We start from the raw sequence: 21,961 nt of genomic DNA on the forward strand, positions 1-21,961 counted from the left end.
TTGTTGTGTCACCTTGGGCAATTCACATAACCTCTTTTGGCCTCAGTAAAATAAAATGAGGATAAGGTACCCCTTAGATTGTGAATGTTGTATGGGCCAGGGACTGTGTCAAATCTGATTCAGTTGTATCTACCCAATGTTTAGCACATTGAATAAGTCCTTAACAAACACCATGTGAAAAAAGTAACTATGACATGAGAAGACCTCACAAATGTGTTGTGTCATTCCCTATCACCTTCAGTGCCCACTCACTTAGACTCTTTGGGACAAACCAGCATTGGGGAGCTTGGGTTCCTGCTGCTCCTAGACACACCTCTCCTCGCGTCTTCTTGTAGGTTTATGGCTTTAACAGGAAAGTCTCTGTGATAGCATCAGTTCCCAGTTTTCCCAATTGGGTTCCCCAGTGCCCTAAAGAAAGCAGCTGCCCTTCCATGGAGGATTTCGTGAGATGTCCGGGAGAACCATAGTGCTTGGAGACTCCAGAGCTCATTGGTGACATCATCCCGTTGGTTTTTCAGGACTTAGTGCCCAGAGTATGAGCCAAGAGTTACTGACCCTAGAATGAGTCCATATTCGCCATGCACCTGGATTTAATCTGAGCAACCTGGTTCTTTGCTGGACTGTCCCTTGTCTTATTAGGATGCAGTGTGGTCTAGTTGAAAGAGTGGGGCACTGGGCCTCATAAGATCTGGGTTCTAATCCTGACTGTATCACTGGCTTGCTGGTGACCTAGGACAAATCTGTTAACCTCTATGAGTCGCAGTTTCCTCATCTATAAAATAAGAAACTGGCTCTCCTTAATTCTTAGTTTAGGCCCCTTCTTTGGGGGACAGGGATGCAATCAATAAATGGTATTTATTGAGTGCTTACTGTATGCAGAGTACTGTCCTAAATTCTGGGGAGTGTACAGTACAACAGAGTTGGTAGACCTGTTCCTTGCCCACAATGCTCTTACAGCCTATAAAGAGAGACAGACATTAACACAAATAAATTATAGATATGTACATAAATGCTGTGGAGCTGAGCAGGGGTGGTGGTGAATAAAGGGTACAACAGATTCTACTCCATCCTAATCTTCCGCAGACTCTCAGCAGCCTTTGATACTACCCACAACACCCTTCTCCTGGAAACATTATCGAACCTCGGCTTCACCAACACCATCTTCTTCCAGTTCTCCCATTATCCCTCTGGCCACTCCTTCTCAATCTTTTTGAAGGCTAAATCAATCAGTCAACCATTGTGGCTCAATGGAAAGAGCACAGGCTTTGGAGTCAGAGGTTATGGGTTCAAATCCCTGCTCAGCCAACTGTCAGCTGTGTGACTTTGGGTAAGTCACTTAACTTCTCTGTGCCTCAATTACCTCATCTGTAAAATGGGGATTAAAACTGTGAGCCCCCCGTGGGACAACCTGATTACCTTGTAACCCCCCCAGAGCTTATAACAGTGCTTTGCACATAGTAAGTGCTTAACAAATACCATTATTATTATTATTGTTATTATTATATTTATTTATTTGGCACCTACGGTGTGCAGAGCACTCTACTAAGCAAATGGGAGAGTGCAATATAACAATATAACAGTCTCAGTACCTGCCTACAGCGAGCTTTCAATCTAGAGGGGGAGACAGACATTAATATAAAAAAAGAATTATAGATAAACATAAGTGCTGGAGAATAAGCAGGCTGGCGAATGAGGGGAGCAAATCAGGGTAATGCGGAATGGAGTGGGTGAAAAGGAAATAAGGTCTAAGGCAGGGAAGGCCTCTGGAAGAACATATATCATCAAAAAGACTTTGAAGGTGGAGAGGGTAATTATCGAATAATATGAAGAGGCAGGCATTTCAGGCCAGAGGCAAGACATGAGCAAGAGGTAGGTGGCGAGATATATGAGACTGAGGTAAAATGAGTAGGTTGGCATTAGAGGAGCAAAGTATGTGGGCTGGGTGGTAGTAGGAGAGTAGTAGCAAAGTGAGGTAGGAGGGGGCAAGGTGACTGACTGCTTTAAAGCCGATGGTAAAGAGTTTCTGTTTGATGCAGAAGTGGAAGAGCAAGAGAGTGAAGGTTCTTGAGGAATGGGGAAACATGGAAAGAACATTTTTGTAGAAAAATGATCCGGGCGGCAGAGTGAAGAATGGACTCCAAGTAGAGATGTCTTGAAAGCAGAAGAAAATGTGAGACTGGAGAGAAGGAGAGAGATGAGGCTCCTTCTCTTCCTCCCACCCCTTGACAGTAGGAAAACCTCAAGGTGTTCTGGGTTCCCTTTTATTCTCCATCTACACCAACCACTTGGAGAACTCATTTGCCCCCACAGTTTCAACTGCTATCTTTATATGGTTGATTCCCCAATCCACATGTTCAACACTGATCTTTCTCCTTCTCTGCTGTCTCATATTTCCTTTTGTCTCCAGGACACCTCTACATATGAGAAACAGCATGGTTTAGTAGAAAGAGCATGGGCTTGGGAGTCAGAGGTCATGGGTTCTAATCCCAGCTCCAGCACTTGTCAGCTGTGTGACATTGGGCAAGTCACTTAACTTCTCTGTGCCTCAGTTCCCTCGTTTGTAAAATGGGGATTAAGACTGTGAGCTGCACGTGGGATAACCTGACTACTTTTTATCTACCCCAGGACTTAGAACAGTGCTTGGCACACAGTAAGCACTTAACAAATACCATTATTATTGTTATTACTATTACTTGGATATCCCACAAACACCTCATATTTAGCATGTCCAAAACAGAACTCTTCATCTTCCCACTCAAACCCTGACCTCCCCCTGACTTTCCTAGCACTGTAGACAGCATCACCATCATCCGTACCTCCCAAGCCTGTAGCCTTGGCATTATATTTTTTTCATTCAACCCACACATTCAATCTATTACCAAATCCTGTTGGTTCAATCTTCACAACATCACCAAAATCTGCCCTGTTCCTTCTCTTGCTGGGGTGCTTCTCCTCCTAAGACCTCTGATTGTATAATTTTCTCAGCACATGATCCTAACTCCGTTCACTCACATTTAATAAGAATGCAAAACAATCTCCATGACTGACTGTTGTTCAGTAGTGTCAACCAGCCGACAGACCCTACTTCATGCTTTTGCCTCCTGTTGCCTCTGCCTGAACACTCAAGTAGTAATATTAGTATCATGCCTTGAGCATCCACTTGCTAAGGTCTACTTTACTAGGCACTCGGGAAGTACTGAATAACTAAGGGGCACATCTCTGACCACAAGGAGATTACAGGTTTTAATAGGGGTGATAAATATAAAAATATTCACAACACTGACAAAATGAATTATTTGGGTATACACACACCCGCGCATGCACACACACACACACACACACACACACACACACACACACATATCTAGCAGCATGGCCTAGTGGCAAGAGTACAGGCTTGGGAGTCAGAGGTTGTGGGTTCTAACCCACCTCTGCCACTTGTCTGCTGCGTGACCTTGGGTAGGACACAGTCCCTGCCCCACATAGGCCTTGCAGTATTAATCCACATTTTACAGGTGAGGGAAGTGAGGCACAGAAAAATTAAATGACTTGCCCTAGGTCACATAGCAGACAAGAGGCAGAGTCGGGATTAGAACCTAGGTCCTTATGACATCCAGGCTATCTCCTGTCTCCCTGGGACGGGTTCTTTCGGGAATCAGTGAGGCAGAGAGAGACAGAGACCAGGGATGGAAAGGCTGAGTTTTACACAAAATGTATTTCACGAGGAGAATTGAATTATCGGATTATTTTTGATGCAGCCAATTGAATTACTTGATTATTTTGGACGTGGCAAATTGACCTATTTGATTATTTTAGATGCAGCAAATTGAACCTCCCTTTCAGGAGAAATATGATTATTAAATGATATTAGAGCTTTCCTATCAGAAGGAATATACTTGTGTGTTACTCGCGCGTGGCAAAACACCCAGGTCCCATCTAGGAGGAATTCACTTACGGTTTGTTCGCACATGGTGAGACGGCTTACTCTCGCCCACATGCATTTCCCATTTGGGAGGAATCCACTTATGTGTTACCCGCCCATAATGAAGCACCTGGCTCCCGCCCACGATCGTTCAGTGAGACACTCACCGGTCCCGTGGCTCCTTTCTCAGTGCTCTGGTCCTGGTTGCAGAGCAGGCGTTTGGTGCTCTGGGCAAGGGAGACATGTGGGCTGTTGCTGCTGCACGTCTCGGTCCACTGCCCAGAACGACAGAGGTGACAGGAATGCCTTGGGCTGTCCTGGCTTACATTGATTGCGCTTGCTCAATCTCCACCCTTCCTGTCCTCCATACCTTATTTGATCGACATGGAGATGAGGGATACCTATCGTTCTGCCCCATCCGCTCCCTGCCAGGGAGGTTAAGGCACAGAAAGCATTTTGACCTTGAGATGGTTGGCACCCAGGTTCACCTTGGCACATACCACCCTCACCATTCATACCCACTTGACCCTACCCCTCCCTGCGTCCCCTCCAGGATGCATGGTGGTGGGGTGGAGCTGGAGGCCGCGCCCTCCAGCGCTGTCCCTACCTTGATTGCATGGGCCGATATCCTTCCCTGGCTGGTGATGGGAGCCAGGAACATTGATCTGTTGGTCGGGGCAGAGGACAGCGCCTCATCCCCTCACCAGGGGTGAAGGGAGGTGGAGCCCTCAAGGTGTGTATACCGGAGGTGGGGAGGGGGACTGTTGGACTACAATGGTCTTAAGGTAGCACAAAGAGGCAAGAGCTAGGGGTGGCTGCAACGTTCGTCACACCTGCGCGGATAGGGCTGAGCAACAATCAATCAATCGATCGTATTTATTGAGCGCTTACTGTGTGCAGAGCACTGTACTAAACGCTTGGGAAGTACAAGTTGGCAACATATAGAGACGGTCCCTACCAAACAGTGGGCTCACAGTCTAGAAGGGGGAGACAGAGAACAAAACAAAACATATTAACAAAATAAAATAAATGGAATAGATATGTACAAATAAAATAAATAAATAGAGTAATAAATACTTACAAACATATATACATATATACAGGTGCTGTGGGGAAGGGAACAGCAACATAGTAACCAGCATCCTCCCCACTAAACCCACAGGCAGGAACAAAAGCATTTAAAACTCATGGAATAGCGAGCTCCCCAAGCTTTTAAAGAGTCCTTGTAACCAGTCCCAAAGTCCTCCATTAGTGTCATCATCATGGTACTGGTCAACTTCATGGTACATATCAGCAACAATTGAATCCAACGGTCTAGAATTGTCCGGGATGAAAGTACAACATTCATTTCTGATGAGTTTGCAGACCCCTCTTTGGCTGGGGAGGAGAAAGTCAAGGGCCATCCGGTTCTGGAGGATGGTCGTCCGGATGGCTCTCTGTTTGTCCCTGAGGGTCTGAAGGCTGGCAGCTGTGTTATCTGTTCAATGAGTTTAGCCAGGCTAAGTACTTAGCAAGCCACCTATGCAACCCCATATACAGGAAATGTGATCCTGAAAAAAAGGTCTGTCTCAGATTGGAACCCCCGCCGATGGTTTCAGAGTCGGCCTTCTGGGCGGCTCTGCTGGTGGACAGCCGAGAGCACAAAAATGAGGAAGCACAGTCCTCCCCACCCAGGAGGAAGGAACTGATAGGCACGGGTGCCACTTACAAGATAGGTCCGTACGGCGCAGGGGGCGGTGCACAATTATTAAAGGTCCTGTTTGCAGTGAGCAGGCCATAAGAACAGACATCCACTCCTTTCTGGGACTGGCCATGATTCCGTGCCCATCCCGGAGCTTAGATGCATTACATACATGCGAACTGTTGCCCGCCTGGAATTTGGTGCCAGTATTGTGAAAGCAGAACGAGGAGACAGCCTGGTCAATCCACTCACTCACCATAGGGTACGTGATGGCATTTGCAGCGTGGCTTAGTGGAAAGAACACGGGCTTTGGAGTCTGAGGTCATGGGTTCAAATCCTAGCTCCACCAATTGTCAGCTGTGTGACTTTGGGCAAGTCACTTAACTTCTCTGTGCCTCAGTTATCGCATCTGTAAAATGGGGATAAAGACTGTAAGCCCTCCATGGGACAACCTGACCATCTTGTAACCTCCCCAAAGCTTAGAACTGTGCTGTGCTTTGCACATAGTAAGTGCTTAATAAATGTTATTATTATTATTATTATTATTATTATTTGCTGGTTCGGAGACAGGTTGGAGGGTGCAGGGTTGAGGGGCTCCTGTAGCATTGAACAAGGTGGAGTTGTCATAAGGATGGGCTATAAGGAGATACGGGGCACGCCTTAGTTGGCCAAGTACTTCAAAAAGGTGTTGCGATGGGTTCTCCGCCCTCCAGTGCCAAGATGATGTGCAGGCCAAACAGCTTCATAGAGTGATGCATCGTCATTCCCCCTCTCCCAGGCGTGGTGTCTGCAAGAGAGAAGGGTCTAGGTCTTGGAGGATATCCAAGCCTCTACCAGAGTTAGTGGTCAGCCCTCATCGGTATTAGCTGCCCAGGCTTGCCCTGTCAGAGGCTTCATAAGGGTAACCCATAACCAGACTTTCTGGGGATGCTGAAAAACAACACGGTCCCCAATCTGCCTCCGGTGACCCTCTCGTGGGAGGGTGACAGGGTGTGTACTTGCCATGCCAGCAAAGACACAGCTCTTGGGGCTGCCAGTGGGTGCCTACCTGTTGTTTAGCGCACGTACCGCTTCCCAGAGGTAACAGTCCCACCCCTGGAGTGAGGTGGCTGCGCCTGACATGTGTCATGTTCGTAAATTGAGCTGCCCTTTTAGGAGTCCATTCCACCATTCCACCAGTCCATTACTTTGCTGCCGATATGGCACGTGAAATGTCCACTGGATTCCCTGGTCCCGGGTCCAGGTTTGCAGAGATTGGTTCTTAAAATGGGATCCACTGTCAGATTGAATCTACTGGGGGATGGGGAGGTGGAAAAACAAGTGGCTCAGCCCTACTAGAACCTGCCGGGTGTCGGCCCTGGGACATGGATTCACAAGGTCCAGGCTGCTCAGCATTTCCACTCCAGTCAGGATAAACTTCCAACCCTGCGGGGAGGCTGGGAGGGACCCAACAAAATCAGTTTGCCACTGCCCCCATAAAACCTTACCTTCCCTCATGTTCCAGAAGGCCTGGCCTTCCTGGCACCGCTGCTGGTGGAGCTGGCAGGTATCCCAGTTAGAAATGACTTCCCCAGACTGCTGTTGCATTAAGGGCCAGCCACGGGCGCTGCACTGGCCCCATAGATCATCTGCCCCAGTGTGTCCCACCCATTGTTGAAGGGCCACAGCTATCCGGATGAGGGAATCCTTGTCGCATTGGGCAGTCCTGGAGTTGATTTCCAGGGCCAAGACCAATCGGTCAGCCTCACTGTTCCATTGGGCTCCAAGAGACCCATCCCTTTGATGTTCAGATACGTGTCCTATGGCCAGGGACATTTCTGACCCAATGGCGGACAAAATTTCCCAAATATTCTGTCCCTGTACAGGGAGTTTGCGGACCTGCCACCCCTCCACTTTCCAGTGCCCTAACCACTGCATAAGAGTCTGTGTATATGGTCTGGACTCCTGCCTCATCTGCGAAGAGAACTGCTTCCACTTCTGCTTCCTGAGCAGAACCTTGTATCAGTTTCTGAAGGGTATGGTCAGTTCGGAGCTCAGAGGCTCCAGTCTTGACCTGACAAACCCCTCCTGTTCGAAGGGCAGATCCGTCAGTAAACCAGACTCCCTCCCATTCCCCTATCACAGTACTCAGGGAAAACACCGGGGGTGACTCAGGGATAGGGGAGGCTGGGACCCAATCCTTATCCCCCACAGCAGAGTCCACGGCCTGCACCAACTCTGTAAAGTGCCCCGGGTTCGTGGTCCCAGCATCCTCCACGCGAAAGTGGATTTAGAGAATCAATCAATCAATCAATCAACCAATCGTATTTATTGAGCGCTTACTGTGTGCACAGCACTGTACTAAGCGCTTGGGAAATACAAGTTAGCAACATATAGAGACGGTCTCAACTCAGCAGTGGGCTCACAGTCTAGAAGGGGGAGACAGAGAACAAAACAAAACATATTAACAAAATAAAATAAATAGAATAGATATGTACAAGTAAAATAAATAAATAGAGTAATAAATATGTACAAACATATATACATATATACCGGCACTGTGGGGAAGGGAAGAATGTAAGGTGGGGGGGATGGAGAGCAGAAGGAGGGGGAGAGGAAGGAGGGGGCTCAGTCTGGGAAGGCCTCCTGGAGGAGGTGAGCTCTATGGTAGTACTTTGGGCGGCCCCCGGTGGGGGAGGACATCTACTTACAATCTGCTTAATAACCGGGAGCGGGAACTTTAGGGTCACTGGGCAGGTGCCCGTGGTACCATCAGTATCCAGCAGGACAATATAAGAGGTCAAGAGGGTCTTCTCATAAAAAGTGTATTGGGCTTGTGCGCCTTGCCAGCTACGTGATCCAAATTTGACCGGGCGTTCCCCAGTTTCCCCTCGGGTCCTTCTGCCACAATCCCCACTGGTATCTCGAGCTGCCAACAGCCACATGTATTACGAAAGGATGGGAAAGGTGTATAGGCCCAAGGGATCAGCCAGGATCAGCTCAATCAAGAGGGAGAGGGCTTCTTGGTGTATCTTCCCCCATTCCTGCTGGCTATTCCTGCGCTATTTCAAAAGGTTATGAAGGGACCGGGAAATGGCACTAAACCCTGGGACATGTGCCCTCCAAAATCTCAGTGTCCCTATCACCTGTCAGAGGCCCTACTTTGAGGTAAGGGGAGGGAGGTTCCTCAGGGTGGTCAAGGTCTCCTGGGGTATCGAGCGGTAGCCTGCTAACCAGCAGACACCTAGGAAGGTGATTTCTTGGGCTGGCCTCTGTTGTTTTCCCTCTGGGACCTACAGTCCTAAGGATTCTAGGTGATGGAGGATCTTGTCCGTCATCTCCCTGACTCCTTCCTCTGAGGTCCCCCCTATCTGGTTGTCATCTACATACTGCAATATCACAATCCTCTAAGGGGGTGAGAGGAGCTTCTGCAGCTCTTGGGCAAGCATACGATGTGCCAGGGTAGGACTGTATTTGTATCCTCGCAGGAGCTGTGTGAAAATATACTGAGTTCCGTCCCAGGTAAAGGCAAACCTCTATTGGTCCTCTGAGTGATTGGGGACAATGGAAAACATATCTTTCACATCCATGGTGCCATCCAAATAATTCCCCCTTCTCAATGTCTCGGACAGTATCTTTGATACTGGGGACTGGTGTGTGAAGGGGCCCCGTGGCCTTGTTTAGGTGGCAGTAGTCCACTGTCAAACGCCACTCACCATTTGGCTTCTTAAATGGCCACTCTGGGGAGTTGTACGCTGAACTGATACAGCGGACAATTCTCTTCACCTCGAGGTCCTTGAGTAGTGCTGCAAAGGGGCGCATAGCCTCAGGGGTGATGCGATACTGGGGAATGTGCATGGGTTGGGAGGTGGGAATACATCATGCCATCTGTAGGAGTGAAACCACTGCACCCCCAGCAGGAGGCACATTAGTGCTCGCCTCTCCAGGTGGTATGCCAATAGCCCACAGTTCCCAATCACTGTCCTATGTTTCTTCCCGGATCACATCCATTTCCAGGATGTTCATAAGGCCCAATGCCAGTGCCACTGTCTTCACTTAGACATTAGCCAGGACTAATTTGGCTTGGGTGACAGCGAGGGTCTGCTGTTTTCCGGTGACCCCAATTATGGCAACCTTTTCCATAAAGGATGGTTGGCCCCCTGGCCAAGCATCCCTCCTAATCATAGATATCTGGGCCCTGGTGTCTAACAGGAAGACTATCATTCACTAGGACGATCATATGCGGGGAACACCCAGGCTGTGAGAGGGATGCAACCACCGCCGATTGGCCGGGCTCACCGGATCCCCCTTCTAGTTTCCTTCTCTGTGGGGTTTGGGGCCGTTTGTCTACCTTCCCGAGTGAGCAGTTTCAGGATATGTGTGGGCAGCCCATCGAGCTCGTCCATAGGAGAGCCCCACTCCTTTAAGTCCCACCAGATGGCCACCCATTCTCCTGAGCCCAGTCTTCCTGAACCTATGTGTTGTGGGGGTCGTTGGGTGCCTGTCCCAAGGTGACCCAAGGTTACCTCAAGGTCAAATGCTATCTCGTGGCCACCTGAGAAAGCAGGCAGAACTTGGAAGTGAGGGTGGGATACTGCCCTCACAACCCAAACTGCTAGATGGACAAACCAAACCGGGAATACAATAGGTGTCCCTCGTCCCTGTGCCAATCAAATCAGGTATGGGGGGGGGAGGGCAGAGATTGGATAAACTGAGGCCGGAAGCTGGAATGGCCTAGGAGCACAGGTGATAAATAACTTTCGCCTCTGAACTTTTGAGGGCAGAACACCAAGACACGCAGCAGCAGGAGGAGCAGCTGCGCAGCAGCAGCAGCCCATGGGTTTTTCTCTGACCAGAAGGCCAGAAGCCCGCTCTGCAACCAGAACCAACCCACAGAGGAAAGGGACGCGGGACAGGTGAGTGTCTCGTGGGTGGGAGCCAGGTGCCCCGCTGCGGATGGGGAACATAAGTGGATTCCTCCCATGTAGGGAGAGCACATGGTGAGAGCTAGCCTCCCAGCATGTGTGCGGGTAATGGAATGGATTCCACCCATGTGGGAAAGTAAATGGATTTCTCCCATGTGGGAAAGCACGTGGATTCTTCCCGAGTGGGAAGTGCACATGGGTGAGAGCTAGCCGCCTCACCCTAGTGTGAGTAACGTTTGATTGTGTTCCTCCCGTTAGGGAAGCTGTAATATTACTAATTGATTACATTCCTCCTGAAAAAGGAAGTTCAATCCATTGTGCCTAAATAATTAAATAATTCAATTCGCCTCGTGGAATAAATTTTATATAAAACTCCGGCTTTCCATCCCCGGCCTCTCTCTCGATGCTCCGATTACTGAACGAACCCGTCCCCAGACGATGGGTAACAGTGCCCCTTTCAGGACTCGTTAGAACCGGCTTTGCCCTCCTGAACCCCAGGTCCTTCCCAATCACAGTCGCTACATGCCAGGTAATCAGCACCTCAGAGGACTGGAATAGGGACCAGTCACTGATGACCACATTGACCAAAGTGCTCCAGGTTTGTGCCCAAGTGGCCCTATCCCTTAAACGGTGGGCCAGCCCGCGCTCCGGCCCTGGGGATGCACCAATTACTGTTACACGAAGTAGACCCTCTTGGGAGGGAAGGAACCAGGGGCTAGGTTCCTGAGTTTTCTCCCTCTCATCCAGGAGATGTTCAATTCCAAGCACAAGAAGATGCTGGTTTAATGTAGCTGAGTTGGCCCACCAGAGGGTGCCAGCCTTCTCTGCTCACTCCGGGGGACTGTCCAGACCCAATGTACCGTGAGGGTCCAAAGGGTATGACCTTGAGTGTGAGTGTGGTTCACATCCACCTCTGGGCCCAACTCTAGATGGCTGCTTTCATGTGGGCTGATGTCCACCTGGGCGGCTGCTCCCTTCCATACCCTAGCCAGCTAGCTTATCACCGGTTCCCTGGGGTCCCGGAAAAACTCTTTAGAGAGCTACCTGGGGGCTGTGAAGCTTGTAGTCTGGGTGGTGACCTTTCTGTCAGGATTCTGCTATTCTTTGATAATAGGGTAGAGTGGCTTGGGTTGCTTTTCTGGGTTCTGCGGGAGCACCTCCCAATCCAGCGGGGAAGGGTGCGGTTCCAGTTCGGGTAAGAGATCGGGATCTTCCTCCCCTTCCTCAAAGGAATTTTCCCCACAAAGCCCCGAGTACACGACCTACTTAATTTCCTGCTCAGTTACGTGGTGTTTCTTTTCATTCATTCATTCATTCATTCATTCATTCAATCGCATTTATTGAGCGCTTACTGTGTGCAGAACACTCTACTAAGCTGTTGGGAAATACAAGTTGGCAACAAATAGAAACGGTCCCTACCCAGCAGCGGGCTCACAGTCTAGAAGGGGGAGACAGACAACAAAACAAAACATACTAACAAAATAAAATAAATAGAATAGGAAATATGTACTAGCAAACTAGAGTAATAAATATGTACAAACACATATACAGGTGCTTTGGGGAGGGGAAGGACATAAGGCAGGACGATGGGGAGGGGGAGGAGGGAGAGAAGAAGGAGGGGGATCAGTATGGGAAGGCCTCCTGGAGGAGGTGAGCTCTCAGTAGGGCTTTGAAGGGAGGACGAGAGCTAGCTTGGCAGATGTGTGGAGGGAGGGCATTCCAGGCCAGGGTGAGGACGTGGGCCGGGGGTCGACGGCGGGACAGGAGAGAACAAGGGACAATGAAGAGGTTAGCGGCAGAGGAGGGGAGGGTGCGGGCTGGGTTGTAGAAGGAAAGAAGGGAGGTGAGGTAGGATGGGGCGAGGTGATGGAGAGCCTTGAAGCCGAGAGTGAGGAGGTTTTGCCTGATGCGTAGGTTGATTGGTAGCCACTGGAGATTTTTGAGGAGGGGAGTAATATGCCCAGAGCGTTTCTGCACAAAGAAGACCCGGGCAGCAGGGTGAAGTATAAATTGAAGTCGGGAGAGACAGGAGGATAGGAGATCAGAGAGGAGGCTGATGCAGTAATCCAGTCGGGATAGGATGAGAGATTGAACCAGCAGGGTAGCGGGTTGGATGGAGAGGAAAGGGCAGATCTTGGCGATATTGCGGAGGTGAGACTGGCAGGTTTGCATGACGGATTGGATGTGAGGGGTGAACGAGAGAGCAGAGTCTAGGATGACACCAAGGTTGTGGGCTTGTGAGACGGGAAGGATGGTAGTGCCGTAAACAGTGATGGAAAAGTCAGGGAGAGGACAGGGTTTGGGAGGGAAGATAAGGAGTTCAGTCTTGGACATATTGAGTTTTAGATGGCGGGCAGACATCCAGATGGAGATGTCTTGAAGGCAGGAGGAGACACGAGCCTGAAGGGTGGGAGAGAGAGGGCAGAGATGCAGATTTGGGTGTCATCAGCGTAGAGATGATAGTTGAAGCCGTGGGAGCGAATGAGTTCACCAAGGGAGTGAATGTAGAAAGAGAACAGAAGGGGACCATGAACTGACCCTTCTAACTCCTTAGCCACCCAGGGTGCCAATTTCTTCTCTAGAGGGTCGCCTGCTGCATTTTTACCTCAACCACTGTCTGCAGTAAGAGGCATTTCGTGTCACATTCCTTTAGTTTCGCCTCTAGTGCTTCCCTTCCTGCCGCCACTATCGTCGGTCCCGGGCAGTGGCTTGCAGCACGATTGCTAGTATACCGAGGAGGGTGGTCTTTCCTTTCTTTTTCCTGATTTGTGTAGCCTCCCGCCCATCACAAAACTCCCTCATCAGATTGGCCGGATACTCCCAGTGGTCGTCCACCCAGCGGCTGTCCCATCTCGGGGCTTTCCATCCCTGATTCTCAAGGAATTCAAACAGCCCTCCCGGTTCTCTATCGCCTATCGCTGATCCCATCCCCGTCCCCATTCATGTCACTCGTCGCCGGGGGACGGGTTCGTTCGGGAATCGGCGCGGTGAGAGAGAGAGAAAGAGGCCGGGGTTAGAAAACCTGAGTTTTATGTAAAATGTATTCCGCGAGGCAATTTGAATTATTTAATTGTTTAGATGCAATTAATTGATCTTCCCTTTGGGGAGGAATGTGAGTAATTAGTAATATTAGAGCTTCCCTAACAGGAGGAACACACTCATACGTTAGTCGCACGTGGGTGAGGCATCTAGACCTCGCCACGTGCTTTCCCACACGGGAAGAATCCACATGCTTTCCTACACGGGAAGAATCCACGTATTTTCCCACAAGGGAAGAATCCGCTTACATTCTCCACACGTGTTGGGATGGCTCGCTCTCTCCCACGTGTGCCCCACTCGGGAGGAGTTCACTCATGCATTACCCGCACAAGTTGGGAGGTGGCTAGCTCACACCATGTGCTCTCCTAACACGGGAGGAATCCAATTATGTTACCCGTCCATAACCGAGCACCTGGCTCTCATTCATAGACGTTCGGCGAGACACTCACCAGTTCCACGGACCTTTCCACTGTGTGTTGTTTCTGGTTGCAGAACAGGAGTCTGGAGCTCTGGACAGAGAAAGACATGGGCCGCTGCCACTGCGCATCTTGGTCTTCTGTCCAGAAAGTCAGAGGGGGCAGGTATTTATTACCCGTGGCTTGGGCCGTCCTGGCTTCTGTCTTCTGCTTGCTCAATCTCTAACCCTTTCATCCCCCATAACTTATTTGGTCGACACGGAGGTGAGGGACACCTATATTTCTGCCCCGCCCCCTCTGGCCAGAGAAGTTACATCACAGGTAGCATTTTGACCTTGGGATGGCCGGTGCCGAGGGTCACCTTGGCACACGCCCCCATGTCAGTCAAATTAGGTATGAAGGATGGGGTGAGAGCAGGGATTTGATAAACTGAGGCTGGAATCTTGAATGGCCTAGGAGCACAGGGAATAACTATGGCCTCTGACCTTCTGGGCAGCAGATCAAGACTTGCAACAGCTGGCTGCATGTCACCTCTGCCCAGAGCATGGGATGCCTGCTCTGCCTGTACCAAGTGAGGAGCTGTGGGATGGCTGAGTGTCTTGTTTGACCCTCGTGGGCCTGGAAGCTAGGGTTCTTCGCCATGGGTGTGTAATGCATAAATTGATTCCTCCCAAGTGGGAAGCATTCGTTGGTGGGAGCTAGCTGCCTAGCCACGTGTGAACAAAGCATACGTGAACTCCTCCTGGGTGGGAACTAGGTGTTTTGCCATGCGCAAGTAGCACATAGGTTTATTCCTCCGATATGCAAGCTCTAATATAATTAAATAATCATATTCTTCCCTAGAGGAGCCTCCTAAAATGAAGGCTCAGTTTGCCACATCCAAAATGACCACATCATTCAATTCACTTCACAGGAATACATTTTGTATAAAACTCAGCTTTCCTGTCCCTGCTCTCTCTCTCTCTCTCTCTCGCCACACCGAATCCCAGATGAACCCATCCCCAAGCAACGGGTGACAGATGTGCAGGTCAAGGGGGTGGCATTTGAGAGAAGGCACGAGATCTTCTCTAGAAATAATGCTGGCAAAGTTGGGAGAGACGAAGAGGGGTCCGGAAGGGGGAGGGATTGAGGAGGGTCAGGGGCAATTTTATGGAGCTCACACCTGATGGTGTCAATTTTGTTAATAAAGTAGGTGGCCAGATCAAGGGGGCAAGGGATGGGGGATACAGGGGGACGGGGGCCTGAGGAGGGAAGTAAATGTCTGGAACAGCTGACAAGGGTGAAGGGCATGGGTGACAATAAAAATGGAGAAATAATTCTGCCAGGCAGAGGAGAGGGCAGATTAAAGCCTGCAAGGATAAACTTGAAATGGACAGTCGGCATGATATTCAGATTTCTGCCAGCAGCACTATTCACCTTGAGCACAGGAGTGAAGGAGGTGGACTGTGCAGAAGATCCAGGGCTGTGGGTTAGTAGTACAAGATTAACGAAGAGATAGGGGGCGAATGAGTTGAGTTCAGTGAAGTGGATGGTGTTTAGAGTATCCTTTTGGTCATTAAGGGTGGGTAGTTGGGTGTGGAGGCTAAGTGGGGAAGGATGAGTTGATAAAATTGGATGGGGTCCAAAGATCAGAGATCTCAGTGAGGGAATAATACAGATTTAAGAGAAGGAGTTGTATGGGAGAGGAGGTAAGTGAGGAGGTTGTGATCAGATAGTGGGGTTTCAGAGTTGGTGAGGGTAGAGACTGTACCGTGGTTAGGGATGACGAAATCAAGTGTATGTCCAAGTTGGTGATTGGGTGAGGTGGGGAGGAGCAGGAGGTCAGCGGGGTTAAGGCATGATAGTAAGCAGGCAGCAAAAGGGTCATCAGGAACATACATGTGGATACTGAAGTTCTCAAAGATAAATGTGGGCGTGGAGAAAGTGAAAAGGAATATGTGCTTGTGTAGGTGACTTCAAGTTCCAGCCACCAGAGGTTTCCCTTTCTTCCCAAGGAGGCTATGAAGAAAATAAAAAAGATAGATTAGATTCTCTGCTATAATCAGATTATATCAAGAATTTCTGAAAAGGGAGACATTAGAAATTTCAAGCCAAGGGAATAATGCCCAATCCCCGAAGCCACACCAGTAGATCTAAGCATGTTTCTACAAAAGCCACATACCCTTTTCACGGCACAGGCCAGTCCACCTCAACAAAAAACATTCTATACACATGGAAACACAGAAGGTGCACTCAATCCCTGCACATTCATCTATGACATGACTATCAGATTGCACATTATAAGCCCTTTGTCTAGGGCAAAAGCTGACCTCTCTCGTGAGATACTGCTTTCGGGGCCTCAATTTAACAAACTTGGTTAAAGACAATTTCAGTACAGACTTTGGTCTCTTTAGTGATTCTCATATCCTACAAGTAGCCAATTTATCCATCCTCAACTAGTTATGCTGCAAAACTCCTAGCAGTTCCCAATCTGAGGTATCCTTTCTCCTCCTTTTTCTGGGCTCTTACAAAGTAGCTCCCATAGAGACAAAGAAGGGTCCAATTTCTCCCTGGGAAAACCCTGTCAATCAATCAATCAATGGTATTTGTTGAGTGCTTACTATGTGGAGAGCGCTGTATAAATCACTTGGGAGGGTACAATTCAACAGAATTAACAGACCCTCTACTGGTTTGTTTATTCCTGGACTAACTGCCCTGCTCCCCAAGTTCCCAGTGCCCTTGCTACTAAGTATCCCTGGATCGACCACCCAGACACCGAGGCTAGGAAATGAGCTTGTGCCCGAATTTGCATTACACCTCAGGTCGAAGGGGAGAACCTGGTTGTTTCTCTGATCATGGTACCAGGTCCCTGTCCAGGGTATTCTGCTACAGGTTCTGCCTCTAGGACCCAAATCCAAGGATCACTTTTGAGAATGCTTACACTTTGGAGAAGCAGTGTGGCCTAGTGGAAAAATCATGGGCCTGGGAGTCAAAGGATCTAGATTCTAATCCCATCCCTGCCACATGTCTGCTGCGAGACCTTGAGGAAGTCCCTTAACTAATCTGTGCCTCATTTCCCTCATCTTTAAAATGGAGATTAAGACTGTGAGCCCCATGTGGAATATTGACTGTGTCCAACCTGATTAATTTGAGTCTACTCCTGGGTTTAGTACAATACCTGACACGTAGTGCCTGGTGCTCAAAAAACAAACACAAAACCTGTTGCAGGCTCACAGAACTCCACACTTCCAAATAATGATCAAATAATGAGTGACTCACAGTTGTGATTTTCAACTGAACAGTTAATTTATACCCAACAATCCAAGGAACTCTCATATTCCTCCTTTGGTATGGTCACAGACAAGATCCAATCTCTCTTTTTTTTGCTCTACCAGGGTCTCTCTTCAAGAGAGATCTAGACAGAGAGTATAGAATAAATAGGTAACAACATTCCTCCCTTCTTTCAGGCTCTAATGCTAAATGAAAATTTTTGCTGACTAACTCTGCTTTGAGGTAGAGACTAAGAGGACCAATCACGACACTATAACCTGTAAACTCCTTGAGGTCATGGAAAATATCTACCAATTCTGTTGAATTGTACTCTTCTAAGGGTTTGTTTCAGTGCTTTGCACTCAGCATTCACTAAATAACACTGATTGATGGAATGATTTATTGGACACAATCCAGCCCCTCATCTGGTCTCCAGTGCCCTGCAGAAGCCTCTTCCTGCCATTCGTGCTCTGCAGGAGAAGAAAGTAGAAGGGGAGTTCACAAAGGGTTATTAGAAGAATCATTTTGGAATGTAGAAAGGTAATATTAGGATGGCAGAAATTCTCTCAGCATGGCGTAGTGGATAGATCATGAACCTGGAAGTCAGAAGGTCACGGGTTCTAATCCCAGCTCTGCCATATGTCTGCTGTGTGACCTTGGGCAAGTCATTTAGTTTCTCTGGGCCTTGCTTACCTCATCTGTGAAGTGAGGACTAAGACTGTGAGCCATATGTGGGACAGGAGCTGTATCCAACTTGATTAACTTGTATCTAACTCAGCATTTAGAACAGTACTTTGCACATAGTAAGTGCTTAACAACTACTATTATTATTATTATTATTATGTGAAGGATGGCAACCACCAATCTCTGTCTCCAAACATCATCTCACCACTATCAAAGAGAAGATTAAACTCAGTGGGAAATTCGTGTTCTTTATGGTCTTAATTGGCTTCACCCCTTTTGGGGTATATCAAATAGTATGTAGCCAGTGGGTAAACTCTGGAAGGCAAGCGTTTTCCATTTGCCTACTCCTACCATATAGAAAAGTGACTCCTTGTGCATCCTTTGATTTTTCATTGTTCACATTTTATTGGTTGTCCCCTCCTCTGTGTGATGTGGGTTTTGAATATTCAAAAATTTTGTGAATGCCCAGTTCACACTCTCCTTGAGTCCTTTGGCTTCAAGCTGCATCTTTTCAGACTGACTGTCCTACTCTGTCAGTCTCTGTCCTACGTTGTTGCCTCTTCCCCATGCTTCATCTCCTCTAGCTCTACTATGTCCTTCTTAATACTCCAGATGAAGGTGTAAGTAGCATGGTTTAAAATATTTTCAAAGCTATGTCTTTTGTTCTTTAATCCTCTAGACTGTAAGCTCATTGTGTGGAATAAGTATGTTATATTGTTATTCTATACTCTCCCATTTGCTTATCACAGGGCTCTGCATGTATTAAGTGTTCACTAAATATGATTGATTAATTGATTGATTGATAGTGGTGTTTGTTAAGCACCTACTATGTGTCAAGTACTGTATTAAGCTTTGGGGAAGATACAACATATTCAGTTCCAAAACAGTCTTAGTCCCACATGAGACTCACAGTATCAGGAGTGAGAACAGGTATTTTATCCCCATTTTCAGATGCGGTAACTGAGACCCAGAGAAGTTATGAGAATTGCCCAGGGTCACCCAACTTTCTTGTGGCAGAGCTGGGATTAGAACCCAGATTTTCTGACTCTCAGGACTATGCTCTCTCCATTAGACCATGCTGTTTCTAATCCCTTCCTGATGATGTCCAGGGTGTGGGTGGATATTTTGATTGCTTCTGCACAACAAGCCCTATTTGGTTTGAGAATTTCCCCAAATTCTCTCCTGCTTTTTTGGAAGAGTGAGGGGTGACAATGTGAGCTTGTGTTTGAATGTTTGAAAGCACATGTGTATGAGACTCTGTCTTGTCAGGTATATAAGTTTGTTTGCACGAGGGTGAAAGACCACAGTGAGACACATTTCACCGAATGCAAATTGTCCCCAGGCAAGCTTAACTGAGGTATTTATAACTAGACTGAACAGATGACAGACAAAAACTCCTGAACTGGCCCCACAGTCAATCAATCAGTGGTATTTATTGAACACTTTTGGGTGGTTAGAGCACTGTATTAAGTGCCAGGAAGAGTAGAATAGGGTTTGTAGACATGATTCCTGTTCTCAAGCAGCTTATTAGCTAGTGAGGAAGAAAGACATTGAAATAAATGTCAGATAGGCAAAGTGGTAATCAATCAATAGATTAATCAATTTTATTTCTTAAGCACTTATTTTAATGATGATGATGGCATTTATTAAGCACTTACTATGTGCAATGCACTGTTCTAAGCGCTGGGGAGGTTACAAGGTAATCAGGTTGTCCCACCGGGGGCACAGAGCCTTAATCCCCATTTTACAGATGAGGTCACTGAGGTACAGAGAAGTGAAGTGACTTGCCCAAAGTCACACAGCTGACAATTTGCAGAGCCTGGATTTGAACCCATGACCTCTGACTCCAAAGCCCGTGGTCTTTCCATTGAGCCATGATGCTTCTCTATTTTATAAAAAGCACTGTACTAAGCACTAAAGAGAATACAATATAACAATATAACACATTCCCTGCTCACAGTGAGCCTGTAGTCTAAAAGGGGAGACAGACATTAATATATAAATGAATTAATTGCAAATATTAATTCATTAAATCATTTTTTTTAGTGTTTACTGTGTACAAAGCACTGTACTAGGTGCTTGGGAGAGGACAATACAACAGACACATTTCCTGCCCACATGAACTTACAGTCTAGAAGAGGAGACAAACATTAATATATTCATTCATTCATTCACTCAATTGTATTTATTGAGCGCTTACTGTGTGCAGAGCATTGTACTAAGCGCTTGGGAAGTACAAGTTTGCAACATATAGAGATGGTCCCTACCCAACAGCGGGCTTACAGTCTAGAAGGGGGAGACAGACAACAAAACAAAACATATCAACCAAGTAAAATAAGTAGAATAAACATGTACAAGTAAAATAAATAAATAGAGTAATAAATATATGCAAATATATATACATATATACAGGTGCTGTGGGGATGGGAAAGAGGTAAGACAGGGGGGATGGGGAGGGGGAGTAGGAGAGAGAAAGGAGGGGGCACAGTCTGGGAAGACCTCCTGGAGGAGGTGAGCTCTCAGTAAGGCTTTGAAGGGAGGAAGAGAGCTAGCTTGGCCGATGTGAGAAAGGAGAGCATTCCAGGCCAGGGGGAGGACGTGGGCTGGGGGTCAACAGTGGGATGGGGGAGAACGAGGCACAGTTTATATATATAAATAAATAATTTACAGATCTGTACATATGTGCTGTGGGGGCTGGGAGGGAGGATGAATGAAGGGAGCAAGTCAGGGTGACACAGAAGAGAGTGGGAGAAGAGGAGAGGAGGGCTTAGTCAGAGAAGGTTTCTTGGAGGCTTTGAAGTTGGTGAGGGAAATTATCTGTCTGATATGAGGAGGAAGGGCATTCCAGGCCAGAGGCAGGATATGGGTGAGGGGTCGGTGGTGAGACAGACTAGATGGAGGTAAAGTGGAAAGGTTAATATTAGAGGAAGAGAGTATGTAGCCTGAATTGTAGTAGGAGAGTAATGAAGTGAGATGGGAGGGAGTGAGGTGATTGAATGCTTTAAAGCCAATGGTGAAGAGTTTTTATTTGATGTGGAGGTGAATGGGCAACCACTGGAGTTTTTTGAGGAGTGAGGAAGTATTAGCTGAATTTCTTTGAAGGAAAATGATCCAGGCAGCAGAGTGTAGTATGGATTGAAGTGGGAAGAGACAACACACAGGGAGGGTGATAAGGAGATTAAGAAGGTATAAGATAAGTACTTGTATTAATGTAAGTTAATATGTACAGATAATATGTACATTAGTTCTTTGCATCTGGTTTGCAGGGGCGGGGAAAATAAAGGGAGCAAATAAGAATGATACAGAAGGGAGTAGGAGAAGAGGAAATGCGGGCTTAGTCAGGGAAGGTCTCTTGGCGGACGTGCGTCTTCAGTTAGGCTTTGAAGGTGAGAAGAGTAATTGTCTGTGGGATATAAAGAAGGTGGACGTTCCAGGACAGTAGGAGGATGTGAGCGAGAGGTCAGCAGCGAAATAGATGAAACTGAGTCACGGTGAGTAGGTTAGCATGAGAGGATTGAAGTGTGTGGGCTAGGTTGTAGGAGAGTAGCAAGGTAAGGTAGGACGGAGCAAGGTGATTGAAAGCTTTAAAGCCTATGGTAAGGAGTTTCTGTTTGGTGCAGGGGTGAATGGGCAACTACTGGAGGTTCTTGAGGGAGGAAACATGAACTGAGCAGTTTTGTGAAAACTAAAACTGATCTTGTCAGCAGAATAAAGTATGGACTGGAGTGGGGAGAGACAGAAGGCTAGGAGGTCATCAGGGAGGCTGATACAGTAATCAAGGTGGGCTAGGATAAATGCTTGGATTAATTGGATAGCAGTATGGAGGGAGGAAAGGGTGGATTTTGTGATGCTATGGTGGTAGAACCAACATGATTTGGTAACAAATTTAATATGTGGATTGAATGAGAGATAACACCAAGTTTGTGAGACAGGGAGGACAGTGGTCCTGTCTTCAGTCATGGGAAAGTCATGGGGAAGACAGGATTTGGGTGGGAAGGTAAGGCATTCTGTTTCTATACTGTGAGCCAGTTGTTGGGTAGGGATTGTCTCCATTGCTGAATTATAC

General features: G+C 47.7%; 1 pseudogene; it reads right to left on the reverse strand.

The window, feature by feature from the left end:
* Window positions 1–4,702: 4,702 nt before the first annotated feature.
* Window positions 4,703–13,435, reverse strand: LOC119923485 (annotated as a pseudogene).
* Between the last annotated feature and the right edge of the window lie 8,526 nt (window positions 13,436–21,961).

The sequence above is a fragment of the Tachyglossus aculeatus genome, unplaced genomic scaffold, assembly GCF_015852505.1.
Source record: "Tachyglossus aculeatus isolate mTacAcu1 unplaced genomic scaffold, mTacAcu1.pri scaffold_1_arrow_ctg1, whole genome shotgun sequence".
NCBI classification, from domain to species: Eukaryota; Metazoa; Chordata; class Mammalia; order Monotremata; family Tachyglossidae; genus Tachyglossus; species Tachyglossus aculeatus.